At 36.9% G+C, this 16113-nt stretch overlaps 1 pseudogene; it reads right to left on the reverse strand.

The window, feature by feature from the left end:
• Positions 1 to 9467: 9467 nt before the first annotated feature.
• Positions 9468 to 11385, reverse strand: LOC140502625 (GRIP1-associated protein 1 pseudogene; annotated as a pseudogene).
• Between the last annotated feature and the right edge of the window lie 4728 nt (positions 11386 to 16113).

A 16113-nucleotide genomic window follows, 5' to 3' on the forward strand; every position in this document is an offset into this window, starting at 1 on the left:
GTCTCAAGATTCAGTGGGTTTGTGAAGCTAATTTCAGATATATGTCTAGGGATATGTAAGTTTTCAATACTGTGAGGAGTGTCCCCTTTCCACTGTGGCTACAAGCTCTGTTATGTAATAAAAAAAAAATTTAAAAATTGAGTTAAAATTTCTTTTAAAATCATGATCAATGAGCTTCAGAGGAACATGTAAGCTCACATCCACACATACTGGCATAATTTAGAGATATTAAGGATTTAGTTCCAGACTAACACAATAAAGTGAATATCACAATCATGTAAGTCACACATTTTTTTTCTTTCTCAGTGCATTGAGAAGTTATGTTGATATCATAGTCTATTAAGCTGCTATTTGTTTGACAACAGAAGCCTAGGTTTCACCTGTGTCGATTTTTAATATGAATCCCTCACAAAATTTAGTCATTTCTAGCTTTTAATTTAGAGTGAGAGACATAGGACTCTTCTTCTCATTTAAACACTTAGAGTCAATTGTAGGGTTGTTAATTGATCTAATAATAAAATTGTTTCATATTAAGAAATAGGGAGGGGAAGAGAAAGAGAGGAATAGCAAGTTGGTGGAGCAGTTAGAAAACACAACATTTATTGATTCAATTCTCTCTCTTATACGTGTGCAATTCATGGTGTGCAAAAATATGTATAATAGTAAACTCAAAGGCCACTGATCGCAGATCACCATAAGATATATGGTATTACTGGAAAAGTTTGAAATGATGTAAACATTACTAAAATGTGACACAGACACAGGATGTGAACATGTATTGTGGGGAAAAAATGGTGCTAATAAATTTATAGTTTCCATAAACCTTCAATGTCTAAAAAGAAACAAAAATCAAATGTCTATGAAGCAAAATACAGTGAAATGTAATAAAATGAGGCATGTTTGCATATGTATATGCATGTAATGTGTATGATTTTGTTATATATGCATGTATACATATATACATGTATGTGTGCATATATACATACATATGCATGTGTATATATAAATACCCATACATAATGCATGTGTGTATGTGTGTATACACATGTATGTATGTGTATCTATAAATGATTGTATGTATATATGCATATACATATGTACACACACACATATATACATATGCATATGTGTGTATACACACAGACATATATATATATATATATACACACATATGTGTATTATGTGTGTGTATCCCTATCTCTAAATCTATATCTCTGTGGATACATCCATATATCTATATCTATTTATCTACATGTATATCTATGTCTATATCTATATATTACCGACAAATCATTATGAGTTCCCTTCCCTTAATAATATCAACAGAGATTAATGTGATATCTTGGACTGTTGAGTTCTGTTTTAATGTTCTGAATAAGAACCACATGATTATCAATTTTATTTTAGTCTCCAATTGTAGTAGCTCTTTTCTTAATCACTGGCAATATTATTATAGCCAAGAATAAATTTGTTACTAAATGTTATCTATGTATGGATCTGAAGGCTAGCAGTTAGGCAGCTGCACTTAGTCACCTTCCTTATGATCAGAAACAAAACAAAATTAGGGAACTTAATTACAATGAGATTGCTCAGAAACACTAAAAATAATCTTTTAAGATTATATTTTGAAAGAGAAGATTTTGAATGTTATTCTTTAATCAAAGAGTATCTTTCATTTCTTGATGTTTATAATATAGTCAATATTAATTTTGTTTCTATTGAAACATAACGCAAAGTAGAGCAATATTTTCTTCTTATGTGAAATGTCACTAGGATTTCCAGAGATAGAGAAAGACAGACTCACAGTCAGAGATACAGAGAAGGAAGTCGTTGTAAAAGGTATGTGTGGTGTATAACAGGGGATTTTTTTAATCTTGATGATTTTACCAGATTGTAAACCTTTCATTGTGGCTTGATAATCTATTAAGATAAGTAGGTGTTTGGGAGCAATAATAAAGACTTTTAATTATAATTTACAACACTTGAGTTTTTTTTCTAATTAGCCCCTTTATAAGAAGTATGATAACATCTCCTTGTTATGCCTCAGTGACTAGGCCTGTTTCCTGAAAAGAATTGGTAAGTTTAGAGGTACCCTCTTTATACCTCCTAGATTGTGGATTTAATTGTTGAAGTCTACTGTCATCACAAGATTAAGTGATTTAAGTGATTAAATACTCTGAGAAACTGACTCTCCCAGAAGTGTCTCTTTTCTCACCACATTTAAGACATTTTTTCACTTTTGCCCCGACTTTTTTTCACGTGAGAGTTTCTAAAAGTATAGGAGGTGGAACAGCATAATTTCCTATCTCTCAGCAGCTCCTAATGACTTCCTTACTTCAAAAGCCTAAGAAAAGCTGCATATATTTGCGTAGGTACCCAAAAGTAAAGTTCCTGGACTGTAAGAATTGCCAGTAACCCTTAAATTCCAGCCTTCATGGTTGCATTAATGACACACTCATATTCAGTACTTCTGTAGGGAAAAGTATTCTTGACAGAAAAGGTGTGAATTACAGGCAGTATGAGCCACGAATCTATACTTTTAGCCTCTTAAGGGAGGTTTTCTGGGCAATGACCACCTATCAGATTTCTAATCTTACCTCTAAAGTGCTTAAAACTCAAGATGGTTAATGACAGAAAAATTTCATATGACAGGAGTATTTATTATATTACTTTCTAATAGTGAATAGCCAGAAACATTATATATCCAATGTTTTGAACTATCTAATCATATTATGATAGATAAAGAAAGTCAGAGGATTACTTTTCTCTAGTAAACTGCAAACAGGAAGAATTTCAATAAACATATAAATAAATAGATTTATGTAAAATAATAGAATAATGAAAAATTTAAACAAAATAGCTTTAGTAATATAAATGAAATACTATCAAGAGCAAAAGTTCAAATCATTGTATAGTGATGCTTCTAAATAATTGAAGCTGACACATTACTTTTCTTGGTGTTAAGAAGGGACAAACAAGAACCTCAGCCTTTGTTCTCTGAGCCCAGTGGAGGAAGTCCTATTCAGAAATTCAACATGTCTACTTACAAGTTCCAGGCAAGAGAAGTTACAGCCATGTTACTTAACCCAGTTTACCTTAGTTTTCTCATCTGTAAAAATAAACTGGAGAAGAAAATAGAAAACCACACCAGTATTTCTCCCTAGGAAACTCCAAATGGGGTTGAGGAGAGTCAGGTATGATTGAAAAATCACTTAACAACAACAAGAACAACAACATTTCAATGATGAATTGATTTTGGTAGAAATGTGGTCACAGCTTGGGAGAGGAGATGGATCCTTCCTAACCTGTTTGACTTGAGCTTCTATTCTTAGTTGATGTCACATTCTCTTCCTCCAATCTAAACCTTTGTTTAACCAGAGCTTTATAAAATATGAAGAAGTTTAGTCTAGTGGAACTAAATAATAAATTTCATTTTAGGAGCTTTTGGTCCAGACTCCTGCATAGAAGAAGTCCACCGTCGCTTCAGATACTCTTCATTTTTCTCCTCATCCATAGAATCCACAGTGATCCTCTTCCAAAGTTTTTGAAATTCTTCATCCATTAAACTGACAGCTCTTGTCATTGGAAAAAAGAATCTTCTTCTTGTCAGAATTGGTGGCAAAGATGATTTGATCCCCTAAGGCCTTGATGACTTTCTGGGCATTAGGCAGCCCCTTCTCAATGTCTTCTAGGAGGATCTCTCCCAAGCCTCAATGGTCATGCTTGTCTAGGAGCCCAGGGCAAGGTCTACTTATCTTTCAGGATGTACTTGGGCTTGAAGGTGTACTTCCCATCTACTACTTCAATTTGGGGGTTGTTAACTAGTGCCCAAGACATCACCCATTTTTTCTGCTTAAATCTTATGTTCAAATGCTGGGTTTAATCCAAAATTTCTTCTGAAGTCAGTTGATGGGTTTCACCTCTCTGACTTCAGGTCTTCATATAATTTACAGTCTTTGCAAGAACTCCAAATTTCTATTCCGAGCCTCCAGAAAGGGCTTTAAAGTTAAAGGATGCATTACTGTGACCTGAATTTTGTTTGGAGCCTGAGGATCCTCCCTATGAGAGAGAGAAAGAGAAAGACAGAGAGAGGAGTGGAGGAGAATAAACAGGAAGGTAGGATGGACACTCAGTGATAACGGTCATTTCTGTTGTTTTTTTTTTTCTTTTAGTAAAGGGAGGCTTTATTCAGACTTACTTATAGTTGTGAGAGATATCTTTCAAGTTATGTAAATATTATATGTATATTCAGGGTTAACTTCCTTTTTCATCTTAAGGTTTCATTGCTCTGATTCAAATAAAGAAAGGTAACGTGTCTGCTGAATTTCTGGCTCACTAATAGCACTACTCTACAAGGTAAGAAATGCAATAAAAGAACTAACAACCTTGAAGAAGAACATATGAAGAATACGAAGAACAGAAACATCATTATGACGGGGGTAAGAACCAATTCATTTAATTTAATGAGCCCTAATTTATGTTTTACTCAAACTGTTTTCTGACAGATGGGTATTTAAAAATATTCTATTTTGCCTTATATGGAATAGATTGTATTATTAGAAATGTTATAAAAATATGACTACTTCCTCAAAGCACGTGCAGTGAAAGTGGAGTAAGGGGTCAGTAATTGGTGCATGGGATTGTATCTTTCATAGGTTCATGATTTACAGCCACAAATCACTTTAGAGGTCATCCAAAATCAGTACTTTAATTTTCAATATATTTATTTTAACATTTTTAAGTGGGCTACTCTCCCTCACTGCAACCCTTATCACACTCACTGAGATGGCAAGCAACATTATATCAGTTATACTTGTGAAGTCATTCAGAACATATTTCCATATTGGCCACGTCAGAAAGAAAAAAGAATAAAGATATGAAGTAAGGGGGGGGAAGTTTAAATTTTTCCTCAAAGCTGACAGTTTTATTCTCTAGAGGTGGCATAGAATTTTTCATTTATGGATCCTTTGGAATTGGCTTTCATCATTGTCTTGATAAGAGAAGCTAAGTTTTTCTCAGTTCGTCATTATCGCAATATAGCTTTTACTGTATACCATATTCTCCTGAATTTTCTCACTTTTGTTTGCATCAGTATGTATAAGTCCTCTCAGAATTTCCAGAAAATATCCTGCTGATCATTTCTCATAGCACAATGTAATTGCATCACAATGATATAGTACAATTTTATCAACTCCCCAACTGATGAGCATTCCCACATTTTCAAAATTTTTACCATTATGAAAAAGTTATGAATATTTTTGTACATACCATAACTTATATCTTTTTTAACCTTTCTGAGGTACAGAAGAATATTGATATTACTGGGCTCTAGAGTATGCACAGTTTATAGCCCTTTGGACACAGTTCCAAACTGTGGTTGGACCAATTTACAATAATACCAAAAGTTAAACACTTTACCTATTTTTTTAGAGACAAGATCAATAATTTAAGTATTACTGGACTACCTGGGAACCAGGATCAAAAAAAAAAGAGCCAGGAGAGCATATTTTAAGTAATTTAAGAAAATTCCCCTGATATTCTAGAACCAGATGGCAAAATAAACATTGAAAGAATCCATTGATCACTGCTGAATGAGATCCCAAAATGAAAACTCCTAGGTCCAAATTCGATAATTATCAGGTCAAGGATAACATACAACAAGCAGCCAAAAAACCCAATTTAAATAGTATACAAGCACAGTCCAGATTATTCAGTGCCTAGAAGTTTCTACTTTAAAGGACAATAGGACTTAGAGTATGACATTCTGGAAGTAAATGAGCTTGGATTACAACCAAGAATCAACTATGCAGCAAAACTGAGCATAATCTTTCAGGGGGAAAAGACAGTTATTCAGTGAAACAGAGGACTTTCAATAATTCTTAATAAATAAAAACAGAGCCAAACAGAAAATTTATACTTCACATAGAGGAATTAAATGAAGTATAAATAGGTCAATAGGTAATAAGACCTATTTTCAATAAGGCAAATCTATTTGCATCCCTACATGGGAGGATGATAATTGTGACTCTTGAGAACTAGATCTTTATTACGGCATTTAGAAGAAGTATTCTTAGACAGAGAACTTGAATATAAGTTTGCTTTGATGTGATGATAAAGAAAAATTAAGGGCTAATGAAAGGATTGTACTGGGAGAAGAAAAAAGAGAGAGTCATAAAAGGGAAAATTACATCACAGGAAGAGGGACAAAATAAAAGGAAAGATAAGAGGGGGATGAACGTTGTTTCAACCTTACTCACGTTGAATTTGTCTCAAAGAGGGGGATGGCATGCACATTAACTTGGTTCTAGAAACCTATCTTACTATTTAGGGAAGTAGGAGGAGAAAGGAGAAAGACAAGAGATAGATAGGTGGAAAGCAGAGAGGGAAGAAGGGAAGAAGTAGAGCAAAGAAAGGCAAAGACAATCACAGAAGGGAGGGGAGATTAAGGGAGGCAGTTGCCAGTAACAAAACATTAGTGAGGAAGAAAAGGTAAAAGGAGAGATAAAACTCTAAAGAGGGATGGGGACTCTGCTTATATGTTTGGAAAGGACTAACGTATCTATGAATTGATACATTCACCTTCTGAAGGATTATCAGCTGCAAGAAATTGCAAAATCTCATGGGAAAAAAAATTTCTTTTGTGGACACAGCATCCAAAGTATGAAAATACTGCATCAACCACATCGACAACAAAGCTAATAAAAACCACATGATTATCTCAATAGATGCAGAAAAAACTTTTGACAAAATACAAGACCCATTCCTACTAAAAACACTGGAGAACGTAGGAATAAAGGGAACTTTCCATAAAATAATAAGCAGTATCGATCTAAAACTTTCAGCAAGCATTGTATGCAATGGGGACAAGCTAGATGCATTCCCAATAAGATCAGGGGTGAAACAAGGATATCCATTATCACGACTATTACTCAAAATGGTACTAGAAATGTTAGCTGTAGCAATTAGACAAGATAAAGATATTGAAGGAATAAGAACAGCCAAAGAAGAAATTAAGTTATCACTCTTTGCAGATGATATGATGATTTGCTTAGAGAATCCCAGAGATTCAAGTAAAAAATTACTTCAAATAATAAACAACTTTGGCAAAGTTGCAGGTTACAAAATAAACCCACACAAATCTTCTGCATTCCTATATGTTAGCAACAAAGTCCAGAAGCAAGAGGTAGAAAGAGAAATCCCATTTAAAGCTAGAGTAGACAGTATAAAATACTTAGGAGTTTGCCTGCCAAAACAAACCCAGGAATTATATGAACACAATTACAAGACACTTTTTGCACAAATAAAGTCAGACTTAAGTAAGTGGAAAAACATTAGTTGCTCATGGGTAGGCCGTGCTAATATAATAAAAACAACAATTCTACCTAAATTAATTTACTTATTTAGTGACATACCAATTAAACTATCAGACAATTATTTTCTAGAGCTGGATAAAATAATATCAAAATTCATTTGGAAAAACAAAAGGTCCAGAATATCAAAGGGACTAATGAAAAGAAATGCTTGGGAAGGGGGCCTAGTCCTACCAGACCTCCAACTGTACTATAAAGCAGCAATTATCAAAACCACTTGGTACTGGCTAAGAAAGAGAGAGGTAGACAAGTGGAAAGACTTGGCACTCAAGACACAGTAGGCAAGGAATATCGCAACCTTCTGTTTGATAAACCCAAGGACCCCAGCTTCTGGGATAAGAACTCACCGTTTGACAACAATTGCTATGTGGAGGAAATTAGGCATAGACCCAAACTTGACACCGTACACAAGAATAAAGTCCAAATGGGTACATGATTTAGGTATAAAGACTGATACCATGAATAAACTGGAGAAGCAAGGAATAGTGTATTGATCAGATCTATGGAGAAGGGAAGAATTTTTTACTAAAGAAGACATAGAAAGCATTATGAAATACAAAATAGATAATTTTGATTACATTAAACTGAGAAGTTTTTGCGCAACCAAACCCAATGCAACCAAAATCTGGAGGGATGTAGTAAATTGGGAAAGAATTTTTACAGCTAAGCTCGGGGATAAAGGCCTCATTTCTAGAATATATAGAGAGCTGACTCAAATGTATATTCATACAAGTCATTCCCCAATTCATAAATGGTCAAAGGATATGAACAGGCATTTGTAAGAAGAAGAAATTAAAGATATCTATAATCATATGAAAAAATGCTCCAAATCACTGTTGATTAGAGAGATGCAAATCAAAACAACTCTGAGGTACCACATCACACCTATAAGATTGGCAAACATGACAGAACAAGAAAATGATCAATGCTGGAGAGGATGTGGGAGAGTTGGAGCTCTAATTCATTGTTGGTGGAGCTGTGAGCGCATCCAACCATTCTGGAGAGCAACTTGGAACCATGCCCAAAGGACTTCAAAAATGTGCATACCCTTTGACCCAGCAATATCGCTACTAGGACTGTATCACCAAGAGATCATAAAAATGGAAAGGGTCCCACATGTTCAAAAATATTTATAGCAGCACTCTTTGTAGTTGACAAAAACTGGAAGTCAAGGGGATGTCCATCAATTGGGGAATGGCTTAATAAATTATGGTATATGAATGTAATGGAGTACTATTGTGCCATAAGAAATGATGAACAAGAAGACTTCAGAGAGGCCTGGAAGGACTTATATTACCTGATGCTGAGTGAAAGGAGCAGAACCAGGAGAACTTTGTGCACAGCAACGACCACAGTGAGCGAGAGTTTTTTCTGGTAGACTTGGAATTTTGTAATAAAGCAAGAACTTCTTAAAAAAATAAAATAAAATCCCAGTGGTGGTTCTCTAAGGCAAAATGCCTTCCACACTCAGAGAAAGAAATATGGAAGTCATTCGCAGAATGTAGCAGATCATGTTTGTGTATGTGTATGTTTTTGTGTATCATGTTTTGATTTGTTATATGATTTCTTCCATTTATTTTAGTCCGACTACATAGCATGACTATAGTGAAAATGTACTCAATAGGAAAGTATATGTAGAACCTATACAGAACTGTATGCAGTCGTGGGGAGGGAAGGGGGTAGTGGGGGGTAAGTGTGGGGGGGATAAAATCTCAATTGTATGGCAGTGATTGTTAAACATTAAAAAATAAATAAATAAATACTTAGAAGACCACAACAACAAAAAAGAAAATAATGGATCAAAGAACTAAGGTAAAGTATTGCTACAAATTCATAAAACAGATCTAAGTCAGACATTTGAGGAGGGACAGGATAAAAAAAGAGAGAAAAAGAATAAATACAAAAGTTTGGATGGAGAAAAATACCCAATTAGTAATTATAAACGTGAATGTGAATTGAATGGAGTCATTCATTTAATGGGAATGGATGGTAAAATGAATTAGAATCCAACACCCAAACATACATAGTTTATAGGAACGACACTTGAAAAGGCTCTCTCCTCATGTATGCACAGTTAAGAATTACCCAAAGTTAATATTAGCAGAATATATATTCAGCTGAGCCCTCCTCCAGAAGGACCTAGCGGTAGTTGAAGGAGGAGACTCTGCTGCTATCACCGATTTGTGTCCGGCTAGGTGAGTGCATCTATTCTAGCACTAGCTCCTCAAAGCCAGAGCGGCTCTTGCTGTTGGCCAGGAGCTCCTGGAGCTGCTCCAGCTGCTCCAGCAGCTTGTCGGTTTGTTTCCATTCTAGTTGAAGCTGCTGCTTCAGGTCCTTCAGCGCGGCACTCCCCTTGTTCTCCAGAATGCGTTATCCATCTGCCACATCCTTCACCTCCTGCTACAGCGAAGTGATGGTGCCCAGGTGGCCTTCACATAAGGCCTCAGCCTCCTGCATCTGGTCTTCGACCGCCTGCACCTCCTCTTCTTACCTTTGCAGCTCAGCCTTGTGGATGTCCTCTTCCATATGCAGGCTCTCCTGGCGTTCCTGATACTGTTCCTCTAAGCCCTCCTCTGAGTCCTTCAGGCACTACTCAAACCAACCCTTAGCTCCTTCCATTGACTGCAGCTGGGTTTGCAACTCCTCCAATGTCTGCTGTAGGCTCTCCAGCTCGCGAGTCTGAGCCTTCTCCTCCCAGATCTGGGCCGGCAGCTCTTCCTCCTGTCTCCTCCATCCTCTCACACTCATAGTGAGCCTGCACAGTCAGCACATCCTTTTCTGTCTGCATCCTAGTTGAGCCCATCTCCTCCTTGTGTCTTGATTTTCCTGCAGTGCCTCAGCAGTCACTTCATCCAGGAGGGCCTTCCTCTTTTCAGCATTCCTCCTAGTCGCCTCCAGCTCTGGCCCTATGACCTGGAGGTGTTCCAAAACCCGGCCATTCGCCCTCAGGGATTCCCGGAGCTGAGAGCGAAGATCATCTCTCTGGCCTGCGAGGGCCTTGAACTCTGCCTGGCACTGCTGCAGCTCAGTGACCAGACCTGCAGTCTACTCCTGCAAGGCGCACAGTTCCTGGGCCTTGACTGTCTGGATCTGGTCCTACAGGTCCCAGAAGTCACTGGTGTGGTGCCAGAGCTTAGCTTGGAGCTGCTCCCTTAGATTGGCTAGACTCTGGTTGGCAGCCTGAAGCTCCTGGTGCAGCTTCTGAGTCTGGGCTAACTGGGGTTTGAGATTCGCCTGCTAGTATTGCCAGAGTTCTTCAATTTTATTCCTGCTGTCACTGTACAAAGCCTCCTTCTCTGTCTGCAGTAGGAAGGAACTCTCCTGTTTCTTCAGCTTCTTCAACAGCTTGGTTACCTCCTCCTTCAGCTTTGTCATCTCCACATGCTTCGAGCTCTCAAGCCCCTGCAAATGCTGCTGAAGTAGTCTCTTCTCCTCCTTCTCCACTTCTCACTTCAGCTCGTCCTCTGTCAGTGGGGGTGGGGCTACTGTGCCTCCTAGAGGGACCCCAGAGACCCTGGTCTCATCCTTCCTACAAGTCTCTTGCAGGACATGGGAACTAGTATGTTCTTTCTCATAGCGTTCCTGCAGGGCTGTAATGTTATTCTGGGAGGCTATGTTCTCTGCTTGCAGACTCAGAAGCTCCCTGTCCATGGGGCTGCTGGCTGTGCTTGGAGGCCATGGCCCCATGTAGCCCTCCTTTAGCTGCTGATTCTCTTATTCCAGTTGCTCAATCTTGCACAAAGCTTGCTGAGCTCCTGAAGAAGCGTCTATTCTGCAGCCATAAGTCATCTTCCTTCCTGACTGTGGAGTTTTCCTGCAGCATCTGGTTCTCACTGAGCAGAAAGTCCACTTCCTGGGCTTTCTTGCTCGTGTTCAGGGCCTTCTGGGCTCAGGCAAACTCCTTATCCAGAAACATGACTCTCTGCCAGAGGGATGTGAGCTCCACACCATTTTTCTCAACTAGTCTGGCAGCTAGTAGTTCTGGGTCCACTGTCCGCTCTCCCCAGGCCACCATCTCTGGCAATCTATATTTATTTTAAACGGAATTTCTTTTTACATCTCTGGCTGTTGGGCTTTGTTAGTAATATACAGAAATACTGAGAATGTTTGTATTTATTTTATATCCTGCAACTTTCCTATAGTTGCTAATTATTTCAAGTTGTTTTTTAGTTGATTTTCTCAGATTCTCTAAGTATATCATATGAAAAGAGTGATGGTTTTGTTTCTTCATTTCCTATTCTAATTCCTTCAATTTCCATTTCTTCCCTTTTGACCAAAGCTAATATTTCTATTACAATAGTGAATAACAGTGGTGAAAATAGACATCTCTCTTTTACCCTTGATTTTATTGAGAATGCTTCAAGCTTACCCAACAACATATAATATTTGGTGAATGTTTTTGGTGGATGCAATTCATAAGTTTAAGGAAAACTCCATTTAATCCTATGGTCTCTAGTGTTTTCAATGGGAATGGTGTTGTATTTTGTCAAAAGGTTTTTCTGCATCTATTGAGATAATTAGACAATAGAAGCCAAGATAGCAGAGGGAGAACTTGGACTCACTTAAGTGTACCACAAATTCCTTGAGATCTAAAAAGAGAATCTGAACAAATTTTAGAGTAGCAGAATCCACTAGGAGACATAGTGTGGCAGATTTCCATCCCAGGACAGCCCAGAATTTTAAAGAGAATTATCTATTACATGGGGCTGGGGAAGCACAAAGCACACAGGCTATACTAGCACAGATGCTGCCATAGCAAAGTCCACCAAGAACTGCTGGGCAGACTGAATCAGAAGCAGCAGTGTGGATTCTCAGACATATCAGCCTGGGATGGGAGTCCAGTGGAACTGAGTGAGAGAGAAGTGCAGGAACCTGATAACAGCAGCAGCCACTCATGGAAGTATCAGTCAGCAAAGTAAATGTATGTAAGTTATCTACTTTAACTCCTGGGAACCAAGATGGTGGAGTTATCTGTAAGTGCTCTCCCCCTCCCCTTGTTGACCTTGAAACACTCATAGAATATTTCCCTAGGAAAAAATCCTGGAACAGTGAGATCAGCCAAAGGTGTAAATAGCCTCTCAGCTCAAAAGGCTAGGAAAATCGTCAAGGAGACACTCTCTTGCTGTGACTGAAGGGGAGGAGTGCAGGACCAGAGCTGTACCAGACAGCCCCAACTCAGTGAACCAGGAGGAGATCCTGAGCCCCAAGGGGCTGGAGCCCATAAGCATCGACACCAGGACCCCAGATGTGCCTTTGCACAGCCAGGGGAATTCGGAAGACACCAGGACAGACAGGGGTTTAGCAACGGCTGAGCCTGTGTGTGCTGTAGCTCAGGGGAGGAGACCTCCTGAGACCAGACTTCTCCTCAACAGTTCACCCAGCAAGTTTCAGGGTAACTCTTGAGAAATTCAGAAAGATTTCACCTGACATCTGCCTTGGCACACCAGCCATCTCAGCACCAAGTTAGCTGGAGCATTCTATTTTCTACCTGAAAGAACCAGAGGCCTCAATACACAAAGTGTCAAGTTCTCAGGGAAAGAATGGTGGAACAGAGACCCAGAAGCAGAGATCCACTTTAAAAACCAGGAAAAAAACCAATCATGGTGAGCAAGAAGTAAATTGGAAAATAAAAGACCCTAGAATCTTATCATGGGGCAAAGCTCAAAACACAAATGCAGAAGGGATCAATATTGAGGCTTTGCCTCCATCTGAATCCTCATAAGGGAATATGTAATGAACCTTCAAGTTGATAGATAATTCTAAATTAATATAATTTAGTACAATCATTTAAAATTATTATTCATTTCTGACACCTCAGAGAATTTCAGTTTATGTACCGTTTGTTGTTTCTTTCCTTATCTAAGTATTGTGCCTCACATAAATATTTTTTAAAAAATTTATTGTAATGAGCTTTTTTGCCTTATTAAATTGTCAGTCAGCTACCTTAAAAATAGGGTGGAAATTAATTTTCTTTATTATTATGAATATTATTTACATGTAAAATCATTCATTCAATTTTGAGACTTATACCAAAACATACTGAAAGCCTGAGTTTTCACAATAGATACATTTAGAAGCCATTCATATACAGAGTTACGTATTTCCTAGAGAAAAAAAGTGTAATTCTGTTGCTTTCTCAAAATTTGCTATTTCATTTAATTAGGAGACTCTTTATATTACATATTTGTCTTAATATTCTGCACAGTAGTTTCCTCTCTAGGGGGATATCATACATATGTTTTAATTTGACCACAAATACAGATTAATTTTTTATAATGTTCATACTTGTTTCCTATAATAGTAGCTAAGAAATTTTCCATATCAATCCACCATTTAACAGAATTAGTGTTGCACTTGCAAATCATCTTGATTAAGGAAATTTGCTATAAAAGGAAAAGGAGGGATATAGTTATAATAATATCACATATCATAATAGGGAGAAAATTCCCTTATCTGTGTTTGATTCCAGGCATGAGTCATAGTTGACCGCCAATCATATAGTAACAGGGTTTTAAAAAGCCAGGCTCAAGATTAACAAGGTTAGGAATTTTCCTTTACAGAAAGGAAGTAGTATGATGCCAGGAGGGGATAAGGTTATCGATGAAAATTTTCCCAGACACAGAAATATATATTTAACAGTTCCCAGATTGCTGCAGTGCCATTTTCTACTTAATGCAAATTCAGGCAAATATCCTTGTAATCAAAACTCAAAACAAACATTAATTATTTTCCCAAGAATTTTTACCTTAAATAGCAAAATTTGACTCACCACCACCAAGGGCTTGTATATCTTTCCTGTTGTTTCCCTAACAATTAACATTTCATTAATTTTTTAATTATGAATTAAAAATAACCATTTTCTGGGACTTCAGACATACAGTAAGTATCTGATAGTTGACTCATGATTAATATGTTGAAGATACATGTTGAAATCATGTACACTTTCATAATAGCCCAGAATTTTCAAATGATAATTTAATATATTAATAAATTTATCATTATTATTAATTTTATAAAAATTAACTCATTGAATACTTGTTTTCAAATTTCTATTTTTACCATATCCTTTAAAAAGCCCAGCTAATCAACTGAAAGTATTCAGATTAAAAGTGAATTTTATTTGAAGCAGCATTTCTCTAACAGTTGTCCTTCAAATTTCACAATATAAGATGATACAGAAATACAAAAATAAAACAACCAATATCATGTATATAAAACATGAAACAAAACCTCAGACATCCATTCAGTCAATTGCATTTCCAAAATGTCCCATATTAAAAATGATAAATCTTATTAACTTTGGCATTTTTGAGCCCACTTTAGATTTATAACAATTACATTAAAATAGAAAGAAAAATATTAATTTGATGTTTAACATATTCCACTCACTGTTATAAGCAATTTACAATCAGTATGTTATTTTGGTCCTCACATCCTTGGGAGCTGGGGCATTTCTACATTTTTCTTTTTTTTTTTTTCAGTTCAGGAAACTGGAGCACGCAGAGAGAGGATAATTATTTTGAAATTAGATATCTAATACACTTCTGCAACTAAAATGTAATTCAATTTTCCTTTCATTTTCCACCATTTTCTTTTTTTAATTATTTTTTAATGTTTAACAATCACTGCCATACAATTGAGATTTTATCCCCGCCCACATCTACCCCCCACTACCCCCCTCCCTCCCCACGACTGCATACAGTTCTGTATAGGTTCTACATATACTTTCCTATTGAGTACATTTTCACTATAGTCATGCTATGTAGTCGGACTAAAATAAATGGAAGAAATCACATAACAAATCAAAACATGATACACAAAAACATACACATACACAAACATGATCTGCTACATTCTGCGAATGACTTCCATATTTCTTTCTCTGAGTGTGGAAGGCATTTTGCTTTAGAGAAGCACCATTGGGATTTTATTATTTTTTTTTAAGAAGTTCTTGCGTTATTACAAAATTCCAAGTCTACCGGAAAAAAACTCTCGCTCATTGTGGTCGTTGCTGTGCACAAAGTTCTCCTGGTTCTGCTCCTTTCACTCAGCATCAGGTAATATAAGTCCTTCCAGGCCTCTCTGAAGTCTTCTTGTTCATCATTTCTTATGGTACAATAGTACTCCATTACATTCATATACCATAATTTATTCAGCCATTCCCGAATTGATGGACATCCCCTTGACTTCCAGTTTTTGTCAACTACAAAGAGTGCTGCTATAAATATTTTTGTACATGTGGGACCCTTTTCCATTTTTATGATCTCTTGGGGTTACACTCCTAGTAGCGCTATTGCTGGGTCAAAGGGTATGCACATTATTGTAGCCCTTTGGGGATAGTTCCAAATTGCTCTCCCCAATGGCTGGATGCACTCCCAGCTCCACCAACAATGAATTACTGTTCCAACTCTCCCACATCCTCTCCAGCATTTATCATTTTCTTGTTCTGTCATGTTTGCCAATCTTACAGGTGTGATGTGGTACCTCAGAGTTGTTTTGATTTGCATCATTCTAATCAACAGTGATTTAGAGCATTTTTTCATATGATTATAGATATCTTTAATTTCTTCTTCTGAAAATTGCCTGTTTATATCCTTTGAACACTTATCAATTGGGAAATGAATGTTATGATTATACATTTGAGTCAGTTCTTTATATATTCTAGGAATGAGGCCTTTATCCCCAAGCTTAGCTGTAAAAATTCTTTCCCAATTTACTACATCCCTCCAGATTTTGGTTGCAT

The sequence above is a fragment of the Notamacropus eugenii genome, chromosome 4 (genome assembly GCF_028372415.1).
Source record: "Notamacropus eugenii isolate mMacEug1 chromosome 4, mMacEug1.pri_v2, whole genome shotgun sequence".
NCBI lineage: Eukaryota > Metazoa > Chordata > Mammalia > Diprotodontia > Macropodidae > Notamacropus > Notamacropus eugenii.